This window comes from Heliangelus exortis, chromosome 11, assembly GCF_036169615.1.
Source record: "Heliangelus exortis chromosome 11, bHelExo1.hap1, whole genome shotgun sequence".
In the NCBI taxonomy this organism is placed as follows: domain Eukaryota; kingdom Metazoa; phylum Chordata; class Aves; order Apodiformes; family Trochilidae; genus Heliangelus; species Heliangelus exortis.
In genome coordinates this window covers 7,246,837-7,267,542 of record NC_092432.1, presented here as the reverse complement: position 1 = coordinate 7,267,542, position 20,706 = coordinate 7,246,837, and the positions used below count along the sequence as shown (strand labels likewise).

The 20,706-nt window shown below is 39.6% G+C and overlaps 1 protein-coding gene across 2 annotated transcripts in view; it reads right to left on the bottom strand.

Annotated features, from left to right (window-relative positions):
• AGBL1 (AGBL carboxypeptidase 1) overlaps positions 1-20,706 on the bottom strand; it is a 272,982-nt gene that overhangs the window by 40,995 nt on the left and 211,281 nt on the right. The gene's annotated exons all lie outside the window — the stretch shown is intronic.

Below are 20,706 nucleotides of genomic sequence, written 5' to 3'. Positions count from 1 at the left end.
CACTGCAGAATTTGGTGCTTTAGCATAACAGCGAGTGTTCATTGCTGAGTGGTGATTATCCTGTCACACAAGCATTTCCTTCTCTTAAGCAGAGATGGCGGAGTTATCCAGAGAATTCCTAAAGCACACATTTTTTGAAAGAACTGAGAGGTGATGGATTATGGGAGACTGTCAACATTGGCACTGGAGCCATTAAGACTGACTGAGTTCTGATTACAGTTCTGCATAGTTTAAGGGCACATCTGAAGAGGTGCAATTTAAAGGCCCATTGCTTCCTTTCTACCCAGCATTGTGTGAGTAGGAAAAACTGCTGGAGTCTGGTCCATTTGAAATCACCTGTTTGTGTTCTACTACAGAATAGTCTACAAAACCTCATGAAATACTAAGCAATGAAAATACCTGGCTCATTCTGAATTGCACCAATGTGATCAGCCAGCAATTGCAAAGATAGAGCTGGAATTGATGGAACATTCTCTGATATTTGCTTTTTTAAGTCCCCTGAAGTAGCAAGTCTCCATTTTGTTACTCTCACTTTCTTGAAGAGAAATAGATATTTTCTTATAAGTTTTCTTATGCTCTTTATTTTCTGCCCCGAGTGCATGCATGTCTTGTGGTACAGGATTCCTATAATCCAAGAGCTGGATTAGGAAAATGAACATCACTTTCTGCTCTGATAAACAGAGGGTGGAAAGAAGTAGGTTTTATTTCCATAATGCCCCTGGTTTGTGTCTCTGCTCTGTTACCTAGGAGCAAGCTTGCTCAGACACAGCATCTAGGACTGGGAGAGGATGTTTGTCCTATTAATCCAGATCTTGGTTCTGTTCTGACCTGGAGAGAGAGATGAAGAGCTGATTTAGGCTTTCTGAGTTTTCACACTTATGGGCCAGCAGGCCCTTTAATTTACCAGTATATCATGAGGAAGGGAAAGATTCGGTTTTTGATTTGAAAATGCAATTCCTCACCAGGGTGTGATGGGGGCTTGTGGTGGTTTTGAGATGTTTGCTTTGAGTTTTTACAGGTGGAGCTGTCATTAATGACCATTTTTATTCTGACTAGCTTCCACATCCCAGTGCCAAGCAACACCCACTCTGACAGCATCTCTTTCTATTTTTCCTGCCAGGAGCTACCTGCCAATCTCTGTCATGTTGCTGTTCATATTCTTGTATTTTTAATCCCCGAGCCTCTTTTCTCATTCACTACTGTCAAGACACCTGGAGCAGGAAGCTGCAAGACCTCCTAAAAAGACCTCAGATCTTAAACATGTCCACAGTGTGGCAATCAGGAAAATTACTGCACCAAATAAAAGAAAACTGCCTTCAGCCACAAGAACTAGGCTGATTCCCATAGCCACCAATTAAAATGATGCACTGATTATTCTCAATCAGTGTATTTCGCATGAAAATCATACATTTACTGGAGTAAATCTGTGTTTGTGTGAGTAAAGCAGAAGAAGGTCATTCATAAATTCAGTGAGCACTTGAAACCATCTTCAGATGGTTCATCTTCACCTTCATCTTACAGATCCTACGAGGAGAGGCTGAGGGAGCTGGGGCTGTTCAGCCTGGAGAAGAGGAGGCTCAGAGGAGACCTCATCACTCTCTACAACTACCTGAAAGGAGGGTGTAGCCGGGTGGGGGTTGGTCTCTTTTCCCAGGCAACCCTCAGCAAGACTAGAGGGCACGGTCTCAAGTTGTGCTGGGGGAGGTTTAGGTTGGACATTAGAAAGAATTTCTTTACTGAGAGGGTGATCAAGCATTGGAATGAGCTGCCCTGGGAAGTAGTGGATTCTCCGTCCCTGGAGATATTTAAAAAGAGACTGGATGTGGCACTTAGTGCCATAGTCTAGCAGCCGCAGCAGTGGGTCAAGGGTTGGACTTGATGATCTCTGAGGTCCCTTCCAACCCAGCTAATTCTATGATTCTATGATTCATGTGATGAGCATTCAGAGGACATAAACAAAGCTCTTTTGCATCCGGCCACAGCACACTTTCACTGGTTCAAAAATCAAAACATAGACTCATTTCCTACCCACTAGAAAGCAAGGCAGTTTCACAGTTAGGACAGTGATACTTTGACTGCTAGCCCAGGTAACATGAAATTTGCTTTTCAGAGGGAGCTGGTCCTCAGAGGTGATCAGGAAAAAAAAAAAAACAAATAATAAATCAGAAGAATCTTTAAATCTAAAACAAATATTAACAATATTATATCTAAACAGGCCCCAACAAGACAGGATCCAACATCCATGTGAGACTGAGTAACTGGGTTTGAGGTGGCAAATACACCATCTCCTCATGGTTTCCATTCATTTCTATTATACCATTCCAGAGTATACTATCTTCTGCCTTTACACTACCAGACACTTCTTATTTGGTGGTAGGAGGTCAGATATTTTCTCCAAACACACAGAACACCAGCCCCATTGCAGAATAGCTGGATTTTCAAGCAAGCATCTCTGAGACTCACTTCAGCCTTACAAGGATATTACACATCCTTCAAATCCCTCAGTAACACTCTGAGTTCTGTGATGTCTGTAAAAATATGGAAATAACATGATAATTTCTGATTATTTTGCTGATTAGTATCAACAAATCATTTCCTCTCTCTTCTTTTTGAACTCACCCATCTGTGCTCTCTTGTCTTACCTATGACCTGGGAGCTCCTTGGGAGCCTTTCTCACTTCTGTTGTTCCAAGTCTGCACATTGCCTAACACAGCAGCTACAAATGCAGCAGCAAACACAACTCATTTCTACTTCTGCTCACTTGCATCTGAACTGAGTTTTAGTGTGTAGCTGGCATGTTTGTCTACATCTCCTCTTACTGGAAGCATCTTACAGGCAACAATCATCTCTTATCTGCAGATATCAGATCTCTTTTTCCTATGGCAGCAGACCCCAGCTGCTCTTTACCACTGGAAGCCCAGATGTGCCACTGGTCTGATGCCAGCTGACAACTATTACAGCTCTGTAAAATAAGGGCACTGAAAAAAAAGCTAGGTTAAAAACAAAGAGATTCTCTCAAATATGGAATTGGATATGAACAGTCATGTAAGCAGGGATGGATTGGAACCACCAGTTCACCTCAAGCTGGTCAAAAAGCTACTGCAGGCTAACACATTCCAGTCAAAGATGACAGAGGCTGAATATAAGCAACTGCCTAAAAAATTATAACACATGCCCAAAGTCCTGCATCAAATTGTCTTCAGAATTAGGTGGTTTAGATTCTCTGTTTCTACCAAACCATATTTCCACATCTATAGATGTGGTATAGTTTCAGCTAAAGAAATAAAATCCTATAAAACAGGGTTTTTTGTACTCTACTCAAAGTTAACCTCACCTCCCATTTTTCCAACACATGATTCAACGTTTTGTTCACAGGGTTGGTGAGAACCCAGAAAGGTCTGGAACAGGGAAGAACCAATAGATCAATAGAGCAATGCCCACTGTTTCACTGCTGACCAGTTTCCCCTGTAGGACTATCTGCAATTACTTGTGCAACCCTTACCCAGCATCCACATCATCACTCAGGTCAGATTTACACCTGTCTTGTCATGCAAATGACAATATTAGGACAGATAATTACAGCAGGAAATGTGACAATCTTTCTAGGTGAATATACAATGAGACAAAGAGGAGGCTCCAGACAAAAAAAAAAAAAAAAACAAAAAAACAAAAAAACAAACAAAAAAAAAACAACCCAAAACCAACCAAACAAACAAACAAAAAAAAAACCAAAAAAAACCCACCACCAACAACAACAAAAAAAACCCCACAAAAAAAAACCAAACAAACAAAAAACAACGAGCCAAAACACTTTTTTCTCTTCCCATTTACAGTGGGAACAGAAGGCTGACAAACACCCTGATGTTTTCCAGCCCCATGATTCTAAGATTTCATCCTATCTGTAAAATGGAGCATGTAGACAATCTGTCAAATTGCTCTACAAACCACCAGCCAGATTTACACCTATAGGACACATGGCCTCATGCACAATTCCTCAAAGCTCCTTCTGCCTTTGCTTCACATTCTGGCATCTTCCTCCCAAGCTGTTCCCAGAAATTCTGAACTCTTCTTGAAGAGTTTTTTTCTTCTCTCTTATCTGCTCTATAAGACAAGCCTTCACATACCTGGTAACAAAATCCTGAGGGGGAGAATGCTAGGAGTATAACACAGCCTGTGATGCACAAAAGCTGTATTTTGCTTCCCACAGCTCAAGTTTAAAGAAAGTCAGGGCAAACCTAAAGTTATACTGCATCTGCTGAAGAACAAAAAAGTGCAACAGTGATCTGTAGCCACTTTTACTCCAAAAATCTCACACTTCAACTTCTAGTACAGGGCCAGGATAATGAGAATTAAGCAAGAGGTTCCTGAGAAAAGAAACACTCTTCTTGTAACAGCTGACAAAAGCCAGGTGTAAGCTGCAGTTACCTTAGCTTGCTTGAAGAACCCCTTTCAGCTCACAAAATGGCATCAGGGCTAACACACATTTTGATCATTCTGTTCCACATTTCTTTCACTGCCTGACAAACGAGACATTACTTCTTCAAGTGTATTCTCTACTTATCAGCCTGGTTTCTTGTTTCACATGGGGTTTTGCAGACACTATACTTTAATGAGTCAGATTATGATCGAGTGCCTGCTAATGCTTGAATAAAACAGTCTTTGACTTCTAAAGGTGAAATGGAGAAAAAGAAAAAACATTTCTTGTACAGATATGCCAAACTTTATCCTCAAAGTGGTGTACTTCCTTCAAGAAGCAGCTAAAATCTTTTTGACAGAATCTTCAATCTGTTCCTCAAAAAAGGACAAAAGGGTGCTGCTCCAGCTTTTCCATACAGGCATTAGGTCACACATTGGGAAGAATTTCAATCTACTCCACACATCTTTTTTAATGGAGCACCTTGTGTAAGTAGGTGACAATTTTTAATACATAATAAACTTCCTTGAAGTATTTGTAAAGCAGGACTTCAATTTATCCCCCATTCCCTGCTTCAGATTCCTATCTCTGGAACTAGCCACTCTTACTTTCATTTCAACATCCTCACTGAGTGCAACTAATCCTGCCTGAGATTCAAATTGTCCATTGGAAATCTCTTTCTCCCCTCATTGACTGGACAGCCTGGTAAGGAAGAAGCAATGTGTTTTACTACTTAGCCCTCTCATGGTCTTCATGCTCAGTAGAAAGATTCAGTTCCTAACTTCCAGACAGATCAGAACAAATTCACACACCTCTGAATACATCCTGCCTTCTCCTTAAGCTGTCCTCTGTTGATATCCCAGCCTGGGATGGGAAAGTGGCAAGGCAAACTCACAGGGATTCATGATAGGCTGCTAGGCAAATTCTTTCTATCAAATGTGGGCTGAGCCAGTTATCCAGCAGTTTGCATTAATGAGGCTCCCAGATTTTGAGAAGTACTGAGCTGAGATAAAACTGGTCTTTCTGCTTGGGGACAGACTGGTCAAGGATATTTCCTGTAAAAAACATAACTGTGGACCTCACGTCCTTCAAGATCATAAGATTTTTATCTCCTGCTGTATGCTATTTCACAGAATCCCCAAGTACTTCCAGTTTGATCAGTATACAGCTCACATCTTTGTAGACACTTCTTACTTGTTCTATCATTTGCTATAGGACTGCCAGTTAGTGTGATTAAGTCAGAAAGTGAAAGATGTGTCTATAAAGCAACAGGAGTCTGGCATTGTAAATTTGCATGTGAGCAGATCACCGTATGTGAATAGAAAAGAAATAAAAAAGTACTCTACTAAATCATAACTTGTTCTACAGTTACCCCAGAAGCTACAGAAAAATCAAAACCCCAAAATAACTCAAAAAGCATTAAATATAGTTCTGGGAAATGCACTGGAACTCATTTTCAAAGCTAGCTCTTGATTTTCATGCCATGGCAACTATGGGCATCTGTGCAGAGGCTTGAATTACACAGAGCCTCTGTGGACTGATGGGCAGGGGACAAGTGATGAGGCAAGATATGCAGGGAGGTTCATCAAAGAGGTCTGCAAGTTATCACATGGATAGCACACATCCACAGATCTATACACCCTCCTTGGCTATATAAATGAGTGTCTAGGAAACCACCACACACTAAATATAGCAGATGATTCAAAGGGAAGCTACTAAACCACAGCAGATTAACAGCCCAGGCTGCAAAGAAATCCTCTATTGCAGCCTTGGAGAAAAATCAGTGACTCCTTAGGATGAGGCTCTCATGTCACTCAAGGATGCCAGTGTCTTTCAGATTAATAAAAAACTGGCAGTGGAAGACAGAGTTTTGTCTTAGCCTTTGCAAGCAAGATGCACAGGTCAGTTATGGGACCCCTATGAGCTATGATATGCTGGCTGAGTAGAACTGGTTTTGTTTGATTTGATTTCTTAGCAAATAAATTGTAAGCCAGATTTTTTTTTTTTTTTTTTTTTTTTTTTTTTTTTTTTTTTGGTGTCACTTGAGAAAAAACTTAATCACTGGTCAGTTTTGCAGAAATTGGATCTCAGCATTAGATTGTGCGAAAGCCCATGAAATTGACAAAACCGTAAATGAGAACATACAGTAAACCCAAAAAAAAATTTTATTCTTGTTCATGTTACTACATTTTTATTTGGTGGAGTAGATAGACAGCCTTCGAGGCTTGTCTTTTAACTAGTTACCTTTATGAGAGACAGGGAAAGTACAGGAAGGAAGAAAGGAAAAGAAAAAAGAAAGCAATCAGAAGACAGACACATCCTTCAACCTTTTGTTTCCATAACATCCACTGATATTTCACTAGTTCTGTGGTTTTTCACTGTGTTTCAAAAGTCATTGAAAAATGTTAATGGTCTGGTGGCAAAGCAGACATTGGGAATGAAGAATGAGCCAGCAATGGAATGAGGGTGTGCAGCTAATGATTTCCTACATGAGCTGCTTAAACATTGCCCTTCCATCTCTTGCCACCTAATTCCCTCCACCGCTGATTTATGGCAAAACCCCACCATTTATAGCTCCTGCAGTTTCATTAGCTGGTAACAATTTAGCACCACAGGAGGCTTTTCCCCAGCTTCTAATTTTCTTATACCGAAGAAGAAAAAAAAAAAAAAAAAGGGGGGGTGGGGGGGGGCGGGAATTGAAATGCCTTTGCTTACAGGGTGGGGGAAAAGGAAGTGAGGAAGTTATTCCAAAAAGCTTAATAGAAATATCAGGGAGGGCACCAGGTTCAGGACTTGGGATCCTGTTTATGATGAGATAATCATTACTTCACAGAAATCATTATCCTTTTCAAGGCACAGAAGACGACAAGTACAAGTTCCTATAAATGGAATCTGTCTGGTGCTATTTCAGTGTGTGTAAAAATAGCTCTACACCTCATTTTCCCTAATACAGAAATGCCTTCTGCTAGGCCCTTTCCAGTAAAAGATTCATGACATTTCTTGAAAAATTAAGCAGAGATGATAAAGGAAATCTGCCTTCTTCTTTTTTATAATTTTTAAGTCTTTTTTTCAACATTAGGCCCAGTATAGAAAGAGAAGCACAAAGACATTACCTCATAGCTACGGAGAGCCCTGTTTCAGCCAGCTGTACTTCCATGGGGAATAGTAGAGATGTGGGATATCCTTGGCACAACAGATCCTGGCTAATTGCACAGATTTATGTGGAACTGCCTGTGTGCAGATCATCACATCTAATGTGAAGTTTACAGCAGGGCAGGTGCTACTTGCTCAGCAAACCATTTGGTGCCTTAAAGACAGATGTTTAATCCAAGCTGGTCAGTAAGGCATCTTCTGTTCGAAACAGAAAGACTGATTCCATCTCAGACTGGGTCCTCCTGTTGGTCTCAGTGGATCTAGCACTCAGAGATTTCAGTGCACTCAGCTGGGTGGGTTTTCTGCTGTCCTGATGTGTTGAAGTTGTGAGAGTGAGAAAAGCCAGAGCCAGTGAAGGGAAAGAGGCAGAGATGTGCAGCCAGGAGTGGGCATCACTTCTGTTGGAAACCATCTAGATATGATTTGCACTTATCTCAGGAACATAGGAAATGGAATACCAGCTCAAATCCATACATATCCCACTTCCCCTCATCAATAAATACCAGACTTTTTAAAGGGTAATGCAAGACTTCTCCTTTAGTAAAAGATGATTTGACCTAACTTGTTGATTTTTTCCCCTCATTAACTCAACATTTGCTGTGTATGCCTAGAGCAGGTCTCTGATTTCCTGAAACTCATTGAAAGAGATGAGGTTTTGACTAAATAGCATCTGAGAATAATTCCTAATTGGAAACGAATAATTTTTTTATTGCATTTGAATCTAATAAAATAGAACCAATAATCACATCCAAGCAAATCTCCAGGATCAAACTGAGTCTTATTGCTGAGTTTAGCAGAAGCCCAACAATACTGACCACTGTGCCAACTGAGGACTTTTTTTCCTAAGCCTTCCAGTTTCTTGGAGGAAGCCTTTGTATTTGGATTACACCCAGTACAATAGCTTCACCTTGGCTAGGGCTGTAACAGCTGGGGCTAGAATGATGAGTCAGATCCTCAACAGGAAGAAATCATGGAAATCCACAAAAACCCACAGAGCTCTATCTATTTAAACCAGACATGAAGCTAATAATTTCTTAAGATCAATACTGAGCTGTAACTGAAGATTAATTTAAGAAGAGGAGACGACTTTTCCTCTGATTACTCTTGAGAACAATTGAATGCATCTATTTGAATTTTCAAAAGTAAGAGAAAAAGTTGGCCTAGTTATCTCCTGCATTATGGATGCCAAAAAGTAGTCACCTAACCTTACCTATATTTTTAAATTCTTCTAACTCTCCACATACATTTTTTCTTTCCTTGGAACAGACACTGACACCAGAGTCCATGATTCTGCAGCAATATTTCCCAGTCTGCTTTCCCTTCCCCAGACAGATATATGGATGATACAATTTCCTCTGCCATCATTCAGAATGAAAAGCTTTTGATAAATCTCAAATTGCAAAGGTGTTTGTCACTCTCATTCTCCTTGACTTGTGCACTGAGAATATGCTACCGTAGAATGAAATCCAAAAGAGAGAAAAGAATGTGTGGAGGAGAATATTTTCAACAACAGAAAGGGCGCAGTCAGATTTCCCTTGAGTCCAAAAATGCATGTTTATCTAGAGGTCATCTTGGCATTGAAGTAAAACTGAGAAGCTCTAGGAGGAAAGCAACAAAGAAACTATTCTTCTTGATGATACTAATTCCATTAATAATTATGCATTGTAATAAAAGGTGCAAAACCGTTCAACAAAAACTCATATTTTATGCACACAGCTTCAGGGAATCATAACTTCAGAGAGATGTGTTTCTCCTTATATTTATACAATGCCAAGCTATGATCTCTCCTAATCTTAATTGGGGTCTGCAGGCCCTGTCATAATAATAAAAGCAGCTATTTAAGTCACTGCAAATAACATACTCTAGTCTAAGTCAATCAAAAGCCTTCTCAGCTCCATTTCAACAGGCTTTGTGAGCACAGGTAAAATGAAGAAATGCACAATTCCCTTTCCCAAATCCAGTCCTGCTCCCACTGCAGCCAACACCAGAACTCTTGTTGACTTCACTTACAGCATAATAATATTTATAAGAAAGTAGGATTTCACTGTTGACAGCTCAGTCTTTGGGCACCACCATAAATAAAAGCTTTGTATTCTCTTATATGCCTTACCCTGTTTCCCAGAAAATGTGTTTCTTGGATTTACAGTCTGTACAAGGCAGGTGAAACAGTTCTGACACAGAGTGGCACAAGCCTGCAATTCAGATTATTTACAAGTGACAAGCAAAATGACAGGGGAACTATTGCACCAGCAAATTTTCATGGGTAAAGTAAGGTAAGAAAGCCTGACTTTGGCATGTATAATTGTTTAAGGTTTAAGAGACCTAGTCAGAATTCCTTATTTCTAGAATTTCACCAAATGAGAACAAACAACCGCTTCAATTTTTTCCTCCAAAATAGATATTTCAAAACAAATGAAATATTCTGCATTACTAACTACTACTGAAAAAGGTGAAAAAATTGAAGAGAAATAATAAAAGAAATAGAAAGGGCAATTAAGACAACTTTTTTTCCTAAGAAAAATAAACTTTGAAAAGGATTTTTGTCAAGAGTATCTGTTCTAGGCAGATTCTTGGAAACTTCTTTGATTTCCCGAAAAAGATGCATTTTACTAAAGCTGCACATTCTCATGGAAAATGGTTTCAATTAAGTTTTCCTGAACAGCAATATGTCATATCCCATATGCAAGCTACAGCTGAGCTCTAGTGATTCCCATGTTTGCTTTGATATTTGTGGCATTGTTTATAGCTACTCCATTATGCTGAGAAATATTTTGACTTTATTCTTTAGATACAGTACAATAGCACCTAAACAGCGGACAAATTGGAAGTAACCTGTACTTACACCTAGCATCTTTTTAGGATGTATTTCAACCACCTGGCTGCATTGCTTACTCAGACCTGCATGCTGCACATGGTTGCCAATAATCATTAAAACAAGAATATTAATTTGTAAACCAGAAAATCTCCTATGACAGAGATTACAGATATCAGTTGTGTCAAAAAACAATGCAATCCTGATCTAGAAAATCCTGATCTAGATTTCAAAGATGTTGTTGGAAAACATCATATATGCTTCACACTATTTAAAAAGAAATATCTTATTGCCTTCATAATTTGCAATATTATGAAGTGTCAATTTACAGAAGATGCAGCTTTGTCTTTCCCTCCCATATTAGTTGTTCCTACAGACTTGGGTTATACAGACATAAGTCTCTAAGACATCCAGATTACAGATTCTTCCTTGAGTAAAATTTCCATGGAGCAGAATGACAATGTTAATTACTTATTCAGGTTTCAGAAAACACAGTGTTAAGAAGTGACTGCTGCCCTTCCATTCATATAAGCTTTGCAAGGGTATTAAAGGTCTTTGTTGCAGTCAGCAGGTTTCTGCTGGTTTGAGATGCACTGGCAGCTGAGTCAGGTTTTCCAGCATAAACATTGTGTGTTTCTATTTTTCTTATACACGTTACCTATGGAACAGATCTCCCTTCTTCTTTATTTTAGTGCAGCAGTCCTTAATCACTTAGCTCCCAGGAAAGTTTCAGAACAAACTGGTACAGCATGGAGCTAAGTCAGGGAGCTGGAGCTGAGTAAATGGAAGCTGTGTACCCTGCTGTTATCTATTTGGTGGGAGAAGGAAGATTTTGGGTGGCAGCATATTGAACAAAAGGGCAGATTTCGCAAAACCATGTGCAAGGCTCTAGCCAGGTTATTTCTGCTAGCCCTAAACTCTCACACTTGCCAAATGAGCACATTAATTATCTGGACCATCTCAAACTTAGGAGGTTGAGATGTAGTAGATGTAGGCCACAGGTGGCAGGACCTGCCGAGTAATGAGCTCAGTCGGTGCTCAGCCTCACCTGTGCCCAGCTAGGGCTGGCCCAAGTGCGCATGCTCAAAGATCAAGGGCCAATAAAAGGTGGGGCCTGAGACTGGCAAAGGGCTCATTCTGAAGCAGGTCAGCAGCCGTGCTGGTTGAGGCCAGTTCTCTACTGATCCTGTCCTCATTCAGAGCCTATCATCGCTGTGAAGTTCATCTCCTGCTACAAGTAGATATGGGAAAAGAAGTCCACATCAGTTTCAAGTATAAAGACAAAGAATATTAACCCAGCATCTTTCTCTTTACAGAGACACGAGCAAATAAGCAAACAGAGCCTGTTCCTCTGTTTGCCATATCTCTGTCCAAGAAAACTCTCTGCCAGAACTAGACAACAGGTACACACAGCTCCTCACTTTCAGATAACTGGCTTAAATAAACTTGGGTCAGCAGTAACTAAAAATAATCAGAAGTTCTACCATCAGCTCAAGATATTGACATACATGAGAGAAAATAGAAAGTCTTAAAAGACCTTACTGTGAAGGTCAAGATGTATTACCATTTCTACAGAAAGCAAAACCAAAGCACAAAAAATGTAAGAGACAGTACTTTAGGTACTTTATGAAAAATGCAGGAGTTGCTGGCTCTCAGCCATTGGATGTGAATTTCATAAACGATCATTTTCAAGTGGTCTTAGTAGCATTTGATAGATGGATAAAACTAAAGTTTCACCAAGAAGGATTACCAAAGCCTAAGTTCTTACTGACTCATCTAAGCCACTTTCTTGCCCTACAGAACCCCCCAGTTCCCCAGTACAGTTCTCCATGAACAAAGTACTGGAGCAAGTCCATACAAACTGGTAAGTTGACAAATATCACTATGCCAAATGGCCAGATGGCCCATTGCTGCAATCAGGACACTTACCAGTCCAAATCTGCCTGCCCTCACGTGTGACCAGGAGTCTCTGCTCTATTTAAACACCAGAGTTCAATATGCTTTAAGGCTCTTAATAAGATTTTTACTCCCTCCTTCACATTGGGTTGCAATCAGATACTGCATTCAAATGTTATCAGGGGAAGACAAGTACTCTCACTAAGATTTTTTTTCAAGGAATCCAAACTCAGCAATACCACTGACATTCACCAGTAGTCTGCTGGCTAGATAAAGTGAAGAGTCAGTGTACAACAAAGGATCAGTTGTATTCTGGTTTTTAGAGCTGGTTGATAAGAGTCTTGTCTCAAGATAAAGAAGGTAGTGCTGCCCTGATTGAAATCTTCTATGTAACAGGAATTTAGCCTATGGTATCTTCAGCCTCTACTTTCATTAACATTAATTCAATCATTGGCAGCAGATTCATCAACATTTCTCTTAATTTACAGAAACATACAGAATTCCAAACCACTATGTCATTTATACAGCTAGAATATGTCTACTAGTATATGACAGGAAAAAGATCTTAAGAAGATGCATTAGAAAACAAGTACAGTTGAATGAGGAGGACAACCTGATGCTTACCACTGATTTTCTACTTAACATCACACAGCCAGCCTAAGGGTTGAGCTTATTGGCTTTTAGATCTGGCACTTGGGATTTCTTGTCTCCATCTAGCCTGGATGCACAGGTTAAGATTAAAGCCAAAGCAGAATGATTCATGTTCCTGTGTTCTACCATAATTTACTGCTTAGTTTTATTTCAATTGTCCTCTAACTTATCTGTTCTGTGGTTGTGACCATCAAGTGCTCATTAGTTAGGAAGGTCACTTAGAAAGGAATTTTTTTCTGCCAGCTTCCACTGTGTCTCAGCTCAAAGAGAAAGGCTAAAATTCAGTTACTTGCCTCTGATAAGTACTAGGTAGAGATGTGCATATGTATGTACACATAGAATGGTAGTTTTCTTAATATCATTTGGTAGTAGAGCTTAAGTCTGAGAAAGCAATGAACACCACTAAGGCTGGTGACAAACAGACATGAAGAGCTTTGACACAAGAGCAACAGTCTGTAGGGAAATTATCTCCTGTGCTCTCTGTACCTGTGTGTACACACAAGATACTCACTCTCTGTCACTATGCAGCAGGTAATTTCATATAATCTTCCCCGCAATAACAACCCTGTGGTCAACATGGAGCAGCAGATGTGTTGTAAGCAGCTGTGTTGTGGCTCATGTCAAATCATAAAATGCAGCATCTCTCCTCAAGCTCTCAAGGAGATCTTCTGAGCACTAGTACCATTTTTGCAAGTGAATTCAGGAAAAACAAATTGAGTTTTGATTAAGTGTAGTGTACCGGTACTTACAACTCCTTAAGTGTATGATCTCATGACTTCCTAAAAACCAGGCAAGTCTGAACCTGGGTGAGAGAAAGGCCTCTAAGGAAAACCTAGATGTTATAAAGCATTTTAATTAGTACAGGATAGTCTTTCTTGCAAGTCTGTACTGAACCAGTGCCCAACATGTAGCTGTCTTTTGGATAAGATATAAAATTCAGGTCTTGATAATCCTGTCCTGTCTTGCATGCACAGAAATTTTAAAATCCAAGATTCAGGCCTAATTCCATTTATGGATACATAAAATATTAACATTGTTTCTCTCTTCACCTGTTAACAAATTTGATGCAGCTCTTGATGGAGTAGAGCAGTTACTATGTTCCACTCCAGAAGTGTTGCATTTCAGCAGGGAGTGAGCAATCTCTTCATATGCTGTGAGAAAAGCCCTCTGGGATTCTTTTGAACGAAAGGAGCTAAATAAATCTCAGTTATTGCTATTATGACTATCTCTAGCATTTATCCCCAGAATAAATGGATAGGTAAGTTGATTTTCAGGCTGCTCTTCATTATTTGCTGAACAAAACTACCTGAAAGTGCTTTGCTATTACTTATACAAAATTTAATTTGGTGACTAATAGACCCAGGCAACTAAAGCAGGCAGAACCCTACAATCAACATAAGGAGACATGTATTTATTAAGTAGTGACTGGAATCTCCCAGGAACACAAAGGTTCTGTGAACTTTCCAGACTGTATAGTGGGCTTTTGTAAGGTTCCCAGAGCTCATCTGAACTCACGGAACCTTTCTTCCTCTGTAATTCATGTTTGCGTGGCTAGATGCTACTCCTCAAGTCAGTTGCTTTGATATACAGGAAGAAATTCGCTGCTGGCTACTTCATACCTGACTGCCTACACTTAAAAAATCCCCATAAGGAAAAAAGTCTAAAGAAATAGTCAAGACGTGTTTATGGCCTCTGTTGCTTAGCTACCAGAAAGGCCCTACATGGCTACTGATAGCTGGCACAAATATGAGCAGTCTGACAGTGATTCACTTTGTACTGGGAACCTGCTGGATCCATTCTTCACCCTGCTGGTATTTTATTTATATTTCAGTAGACTTACTCCCCACTCCTCTCCCTGGTTCCAGTTCTCAAATGCAGGCCAGTAGCAAATATAACTACAGAAAATATAAACCCACATTTAGCTGTAGAAGCACACAAACATGATCCTCCTGCTTTACACTTCAAGAGTTGAGATCACAAGCCAGGGAAGGATCAAGTTCACATGACTTCTTACACCTTGTGCAAAGTCAACAGTAGGAACACTACAAAACGAGAGTAATAAGTTTTTTTTCTTACAGTGGATCAGATGACCAGAGATTCAATGTTGGCTTTGTGTAGACCATGGGCAGTCATCCTTTACCAAATACTTTCATGCCTAGCCCACAAGTGTTCCTTTCATTGTATTAAAGTTTGCAGGACGCAGCTGACTACTATAGTAAGGTAATATCACTCCTCCAGACAAGAAGTCTATTCTGACCCAATGAGAAAGGATACTAAGAGCAACTGCTCAGCAGAAATTCTTTCAATCATAAAAATGCTTTTTAATTTTCTGCAGAATCAGAAGATTAATTCGTAAGGAAAATAATTTTTCTACAATCTAATGATCATTCATTATATACATTTCTAGACCATTAAGGACAAGCCCTGATAGCTGAGCCTGGACAGGCTTCAAATCCTCATTCTACCACCTTGTGATAATTCAGGCAAATGAATGATTTGCTCTTCTGTATTAGATGCTCAGTTAACCTGGTATAGGGAATAATTAGGGTATAGCTAGACACCTAAAGAGCAACCCCTTTTGTATCCATTCTGAATACACATTCTGAAAAACAAAGATGACCTTGAAAGGTCTGGTGGGCCATTGCACCATAAGTTTTCTAGAGTCTCTCCTAAATCCTGGCCAGAGAAGCAATACTCCAATATTGCAGAGCCTGTCTTCAGCTCAGTTACTGACTCAGGTCAGGTAGTTATCTATATTGATTAAAAAGCCTGTGAAACTTCCTTAATTAATTTTCATAATTAGCATCTAGCTTTTTAAAGTATGTTTTACTTTTACAGCTATCCATCTCCCAAAAGAGCAAATAGGAGGTGGAAATCTCAAGCTTCAACAGAAAAGGTCTTGTAAAGGCTTATCTGGACTAACCAGATGGAAATCTGTAAAAATTCTCTTAAGTCAGGTTCGAAATTATTTGCTACTTCAAGTTCTTGTCACAGAGGCAACCATAATTCTTTGTATAACTAAGCTTTTGAAGACAGTTTCCAGTCTTCCCTTAGGACTGGGAAGTTAGGAGAGACCAATGTATCCCTCCTCCCTATGGGGCTTGAGTGTCAGGCTGTTCAGAAGAAATCATACCTCCTCTACCAGATAAAAATAAAGATCCTGAGCCAACTACAAGAACACCAGGCTCTGTGTGAAAAGAGAAAATCACAAGTGAGACATTGTAGAGGGATCCACCAGGCCTCTGGGATGGGGGGACAGCTAACTCAGACAGTGATGTGTACAGATGGGAGTTTTTAACACACACTGAGCCAAGCAGAATGAAAAGGAATCACACAATATGAAGCATCAATCTAGTGCTCAAATCTGAAACTGAGAAGTCCATGCATTTAACGACTTGACACTAGCCTCTTTCACAACAACTAAAATGACAGAATGTAGATGGAAGAGGTCATAGTTTAATCAATGTTCTCTCTCTTTGTTTTACATAACTGAGGGTGATAGGCAGCTAATACATTTCACAGCCATGTGATAAATTGCACTGTCACCTGCACTTTGCCTGACACTCCTTCTTTGTCAAGGCTCTTTCCACCATCTCTACTTCCACTCCAGTGCAACTGCACTAGAAGTCACAACTGCATCAACTTGTTTCCTCTGACAAGTGGAATTTTTCCATCAGTCTGTCTTGTGAACAAGATCTAGGATGGGGTAGCCAGTAGTGCTAACCTGAGGACTTCCATGACCCAAATCAGCAGCTCTAGGTACTGTAGAAAGAATCACAATTTTATCCTATGGCTGGTTGCTTGTCTCCTATTTCAGAAGGGCCAAAGGAGCAGATTTTATTGCCATGATTTAGGGTTTTTTAGTGCTAATTTTCTTTTTATCTAAATCTTGTCAGATTTTTGTTAGCCAAGTGTTTCATTTTTACAGGCTATATGACAGAAGTTTTTCCACATTCATTCATGTATATGCAGTGAACCCAAAAGCAAAAAAAAAACCAAAACCAACCAAACAAAAAAAACCATTGCAGCTTATTGAGACTCCCCCTAAGCTCTTCAGAGTAAAGCTGTAGGGAGACTGCATGACAGATGAATACCTGTAGTCCAGCAGCCTCCCCGATGAAGATGACAAGGCTTTTTTCTAGTCCTCAACTCATGGATTTATGGAAACAAAAGGAGGTGGCATATGAAGACACTGAACTGGTACATTGGCAGGGACCTGGAATGTAGACACATCCATACAGAGTGCAATATTAATAGGAGCAAACTCTTATTCCACAAAAGGCAATGTTCTACTTATTTGGCCAATTCATTACCTTTGACACTGAAGTAATAAGTATCAACTGCCTCCATAATAAAAGGTTTCTGGGCACTGACTTGAGATTGGTTCAAATTGTGGATGAGAGCTGCACTGTTTTTCTGCTCTCTGGATAAAGCCACCATGAGTAAATATAGCAGCAGCAAGACTGCAAAATTGCCCTCAAAGGTTATAAAATACAGGATTCATCAAACTTTGATTCACCCCTGAAAGTGGATATTTGTCCTTTCTCACTAAGAAGCAGAGTATATTCCTGGAAGGACAGAACTTCACTCCTGCTTTTTTGCCAGCATCCTTTTCTGATTCCCCCTTCCCTCTACTGCTTTTTGCTTTCCCTAAGAGGGCTCCAAATCAGGTGTTTTGCATTGCAGCTTTAATCTCATTAGAAGCCAAGTTACTATGGCCCCATTTCACAGAAAGTTCAGCACCACAGCATCAATATGCTGAGCGTGTGAGCAAAATGCAAAGCTAGAGAAGCTCTCTGTCAGAGTGGGGCAATGCTGTGCAGAAAGAAGGCAGGCAGTTTCTGTGCTTTTGCTTCTGTTTTCACAGTTTTGTTATTTAAGGGCACCAAACTCCTTCCTCCTCCTACCCTGAGTGAAAAAGAATAGCAGTAAGAAGAAAAAAGGCTTTTTGCTTTACTTTGATAACTCTATAGTGAAGTTCCGTGTGATGGAAACAAGAAATCTCTAGGATGTCTGACATGTCTGATATGTTAACCCACTTGATATTCAGAGAAAGTTTAAATAAAGTTGTTTCCTTTCACACATTCCTAAGTTTCTTGATGTAACTCTTTGATGCAAGAAAAGAAATGAACAACTATGATGGCAGATAGATACAGGGGATAACCTTTCCTCTTTACTCTGCTTGCTTTATCCACACTAATATTTCACCTTGAAGATCAGACTAGAAACATTTCTGATCCTCATTCTATCCAGGCTATTTGCATTGGAGAGGACATCCTCCCCTGACACTGACCAAGAGAGATGCTGAGTCCAGTTATGAACACATAATTTAATCTGTTGTGTAAGATCTGCTGAGCTTCTGTAGTGCAATTACATATGCAAACACTCTGTTGGACTAAAACGTAATTTAGCTAAATTGGGAAACAGATCTATTCCAGCTAATTTAACTTGGATCACTTATTTAAGAATCTGAATTATTCCAAAAATCACAAAATAGACTATAATCCATTTTTGGATTTTGGTTTTGTTTTGTTCCATTCAACTTCTATCAGAGTTAGAGCATGGACACACATAAAGCTGAAACAAAATTTAGGACCAATTAAGATAGAGGAAATCATCTTAGGTCACTTAGTAGCACTTTCTGACATCAGAAAAGGAAGAGCACCATAGTTGCATTTGTGACTCTGAAATAGAGACACTACATTATTATATCACTTTTCAGGACATTGGACACAGGCTACCAAGTTCCACTCACCATTCACCACTCCAAATTTAAACCATTCCTTTCAAAATTACTATTTCAACACCCAGAAAATTTAAAATCAGTAATAGTTTGTTCTGCAACTTTGGCCTCTCCACTGTTTGCAGAAATCTGGGTGTTAGACAAGGACTTGTCTTTAGTATTTTGCCATATCTATGTAAGCTGTCAGGGTGGATGCTTCTGCTTTATCACTGAAGAAACTCAGCTTTCAAAATCAACAACTGCAAGTTCTGCATGTCCTTCCCATGACTGTTTTTCCACTTCTCTCTGTCCCAGATCACCCCTAGCCAGGATGCTGACAGAAAGCAATACACAAGGAATATAAATGTGATCAAATCAAGCAAAAACACAAACTTGCATTTCTTGGAAATATTTTGCAGTGTTTTGCTGTCTTTTCACAGCCATGACACAAAGCCCTGGACACCTTGCAAATAAATACCAGGCATGATGATATTAACAGCATCAAAATAAAAGAAATATATTCTTTGGTTGTAGTTCTTTACACCAAAAGCTCAGTAGCATACAGTATCTCCTTTGCATCATGTTGCATAAGAGAGAGGTAATTAAACCCACTGAATTATGTTGGAGCTCTTATGATACTTTTATATAAAACAATTCAATCACAAGAACAGAAGAGTTTGCTTGGAGAATGTTTCCATGTTCTCTGTTGATATAGCAGCTAAAAAAGCAGCCAGTTTGCCTGAAAGATCTAAGGAAGTACTCCTGGTGCCAGAGGTACCTATATGAGGAGAAAAAAAAATTCTCTTGATTTGTAAAGCAAATCTGATTTGGGCATCATTGACAGAGATTGGATATGACACACCACAAGGTAATCTTTACTGCCACTTTTCTGAACTACAGCTATATTTTAATGCAGGGGTAAAAGGCACACAGAAGTCAATGTGATAACCAGGACTCAGAAGATATCAGCACTTTTCTGGCTTTGTCTCAGGCTATCTGAGGGAGCCAGGTCCTATATTCTATTCTCATTTTAAGACTAAGCTTTTCTTTGGGTATGTACTACAAATGTATCTTAGAAAGCCTTGGCTTCATAAAATCTGGCAAGAACAGTGGAAAGAGGCCAAAGCTGTAAAAGAAGAAACCATTAGAAACAGGAAGCTATTGACACAGGATAAAGAAAGCAAGAGAAAATAAACTCTCCAGGAACCTCCAAGTCATATTGTCTAGGGTTTTCCCAAAACTTTTGCTTCAGAGCTTAAGTTCTTGTACAGATCCTTACAAAAATACATGGGCCAAGAAGGCAAGTTCTCACATACACAGTAATTCAACACAGCAAGCAAGCCCTTGTTTCTCAGCACTACTGGATCTATTCTTTGTTTGCTCACTAGGAACACAGCCCTAACAACATCATAGGGTTCACAGTCCCTGTCTGTGCTTTAAGGGACAGGGTGATGCCTAAATGTAATCAACAAGTGCCAGTGTGAACCTGGAACACAGACCATAATTCTAGTCTAGGGCTGCCAAATAACTCTGCTAATGCACTCAGTCTCCAGCTATATTCAGCTCCTGTTTTTTCCAGCCCTGCCTCACTTCCCAGCTGCAGTCCTTTCCTATGCTTGCACTCAGACCCAAGCCCCATTGCAGCTCTCTGAGATTCACATAAAAGCTCAGCCTTGAAATTAGTTTGGAGTCTATGCAGGGTGGAGGATTCATCAGCTGTGAAATGAAACAAACTCTCTTCCCACAGTATCTTGCAATTCAAGAAGAGTACATCCTAGGTCTGTATAATACTTCATATCTAACCTTACCCTTTAGTGAATGACCAAACCTTAAAGAATTCATTGGGAGCAAAGGAGGAGCAAAAGGGAGAGAAAACAGGAATCTATATGAAAAAAAAAGTGTTCTTTTGTTTTTCCTGTCCCATCTTTTTTTCTTTTCTGCTCTCATTTGTCTTTCCTCAGATTATTCTTTGCTTTAAAACACCAAACTTGCAAATGTGTCTCCTACTTCCCTCAAGGTCTAACAAATAAGATAGCAAGAAAATTATTAAGCTTTTTT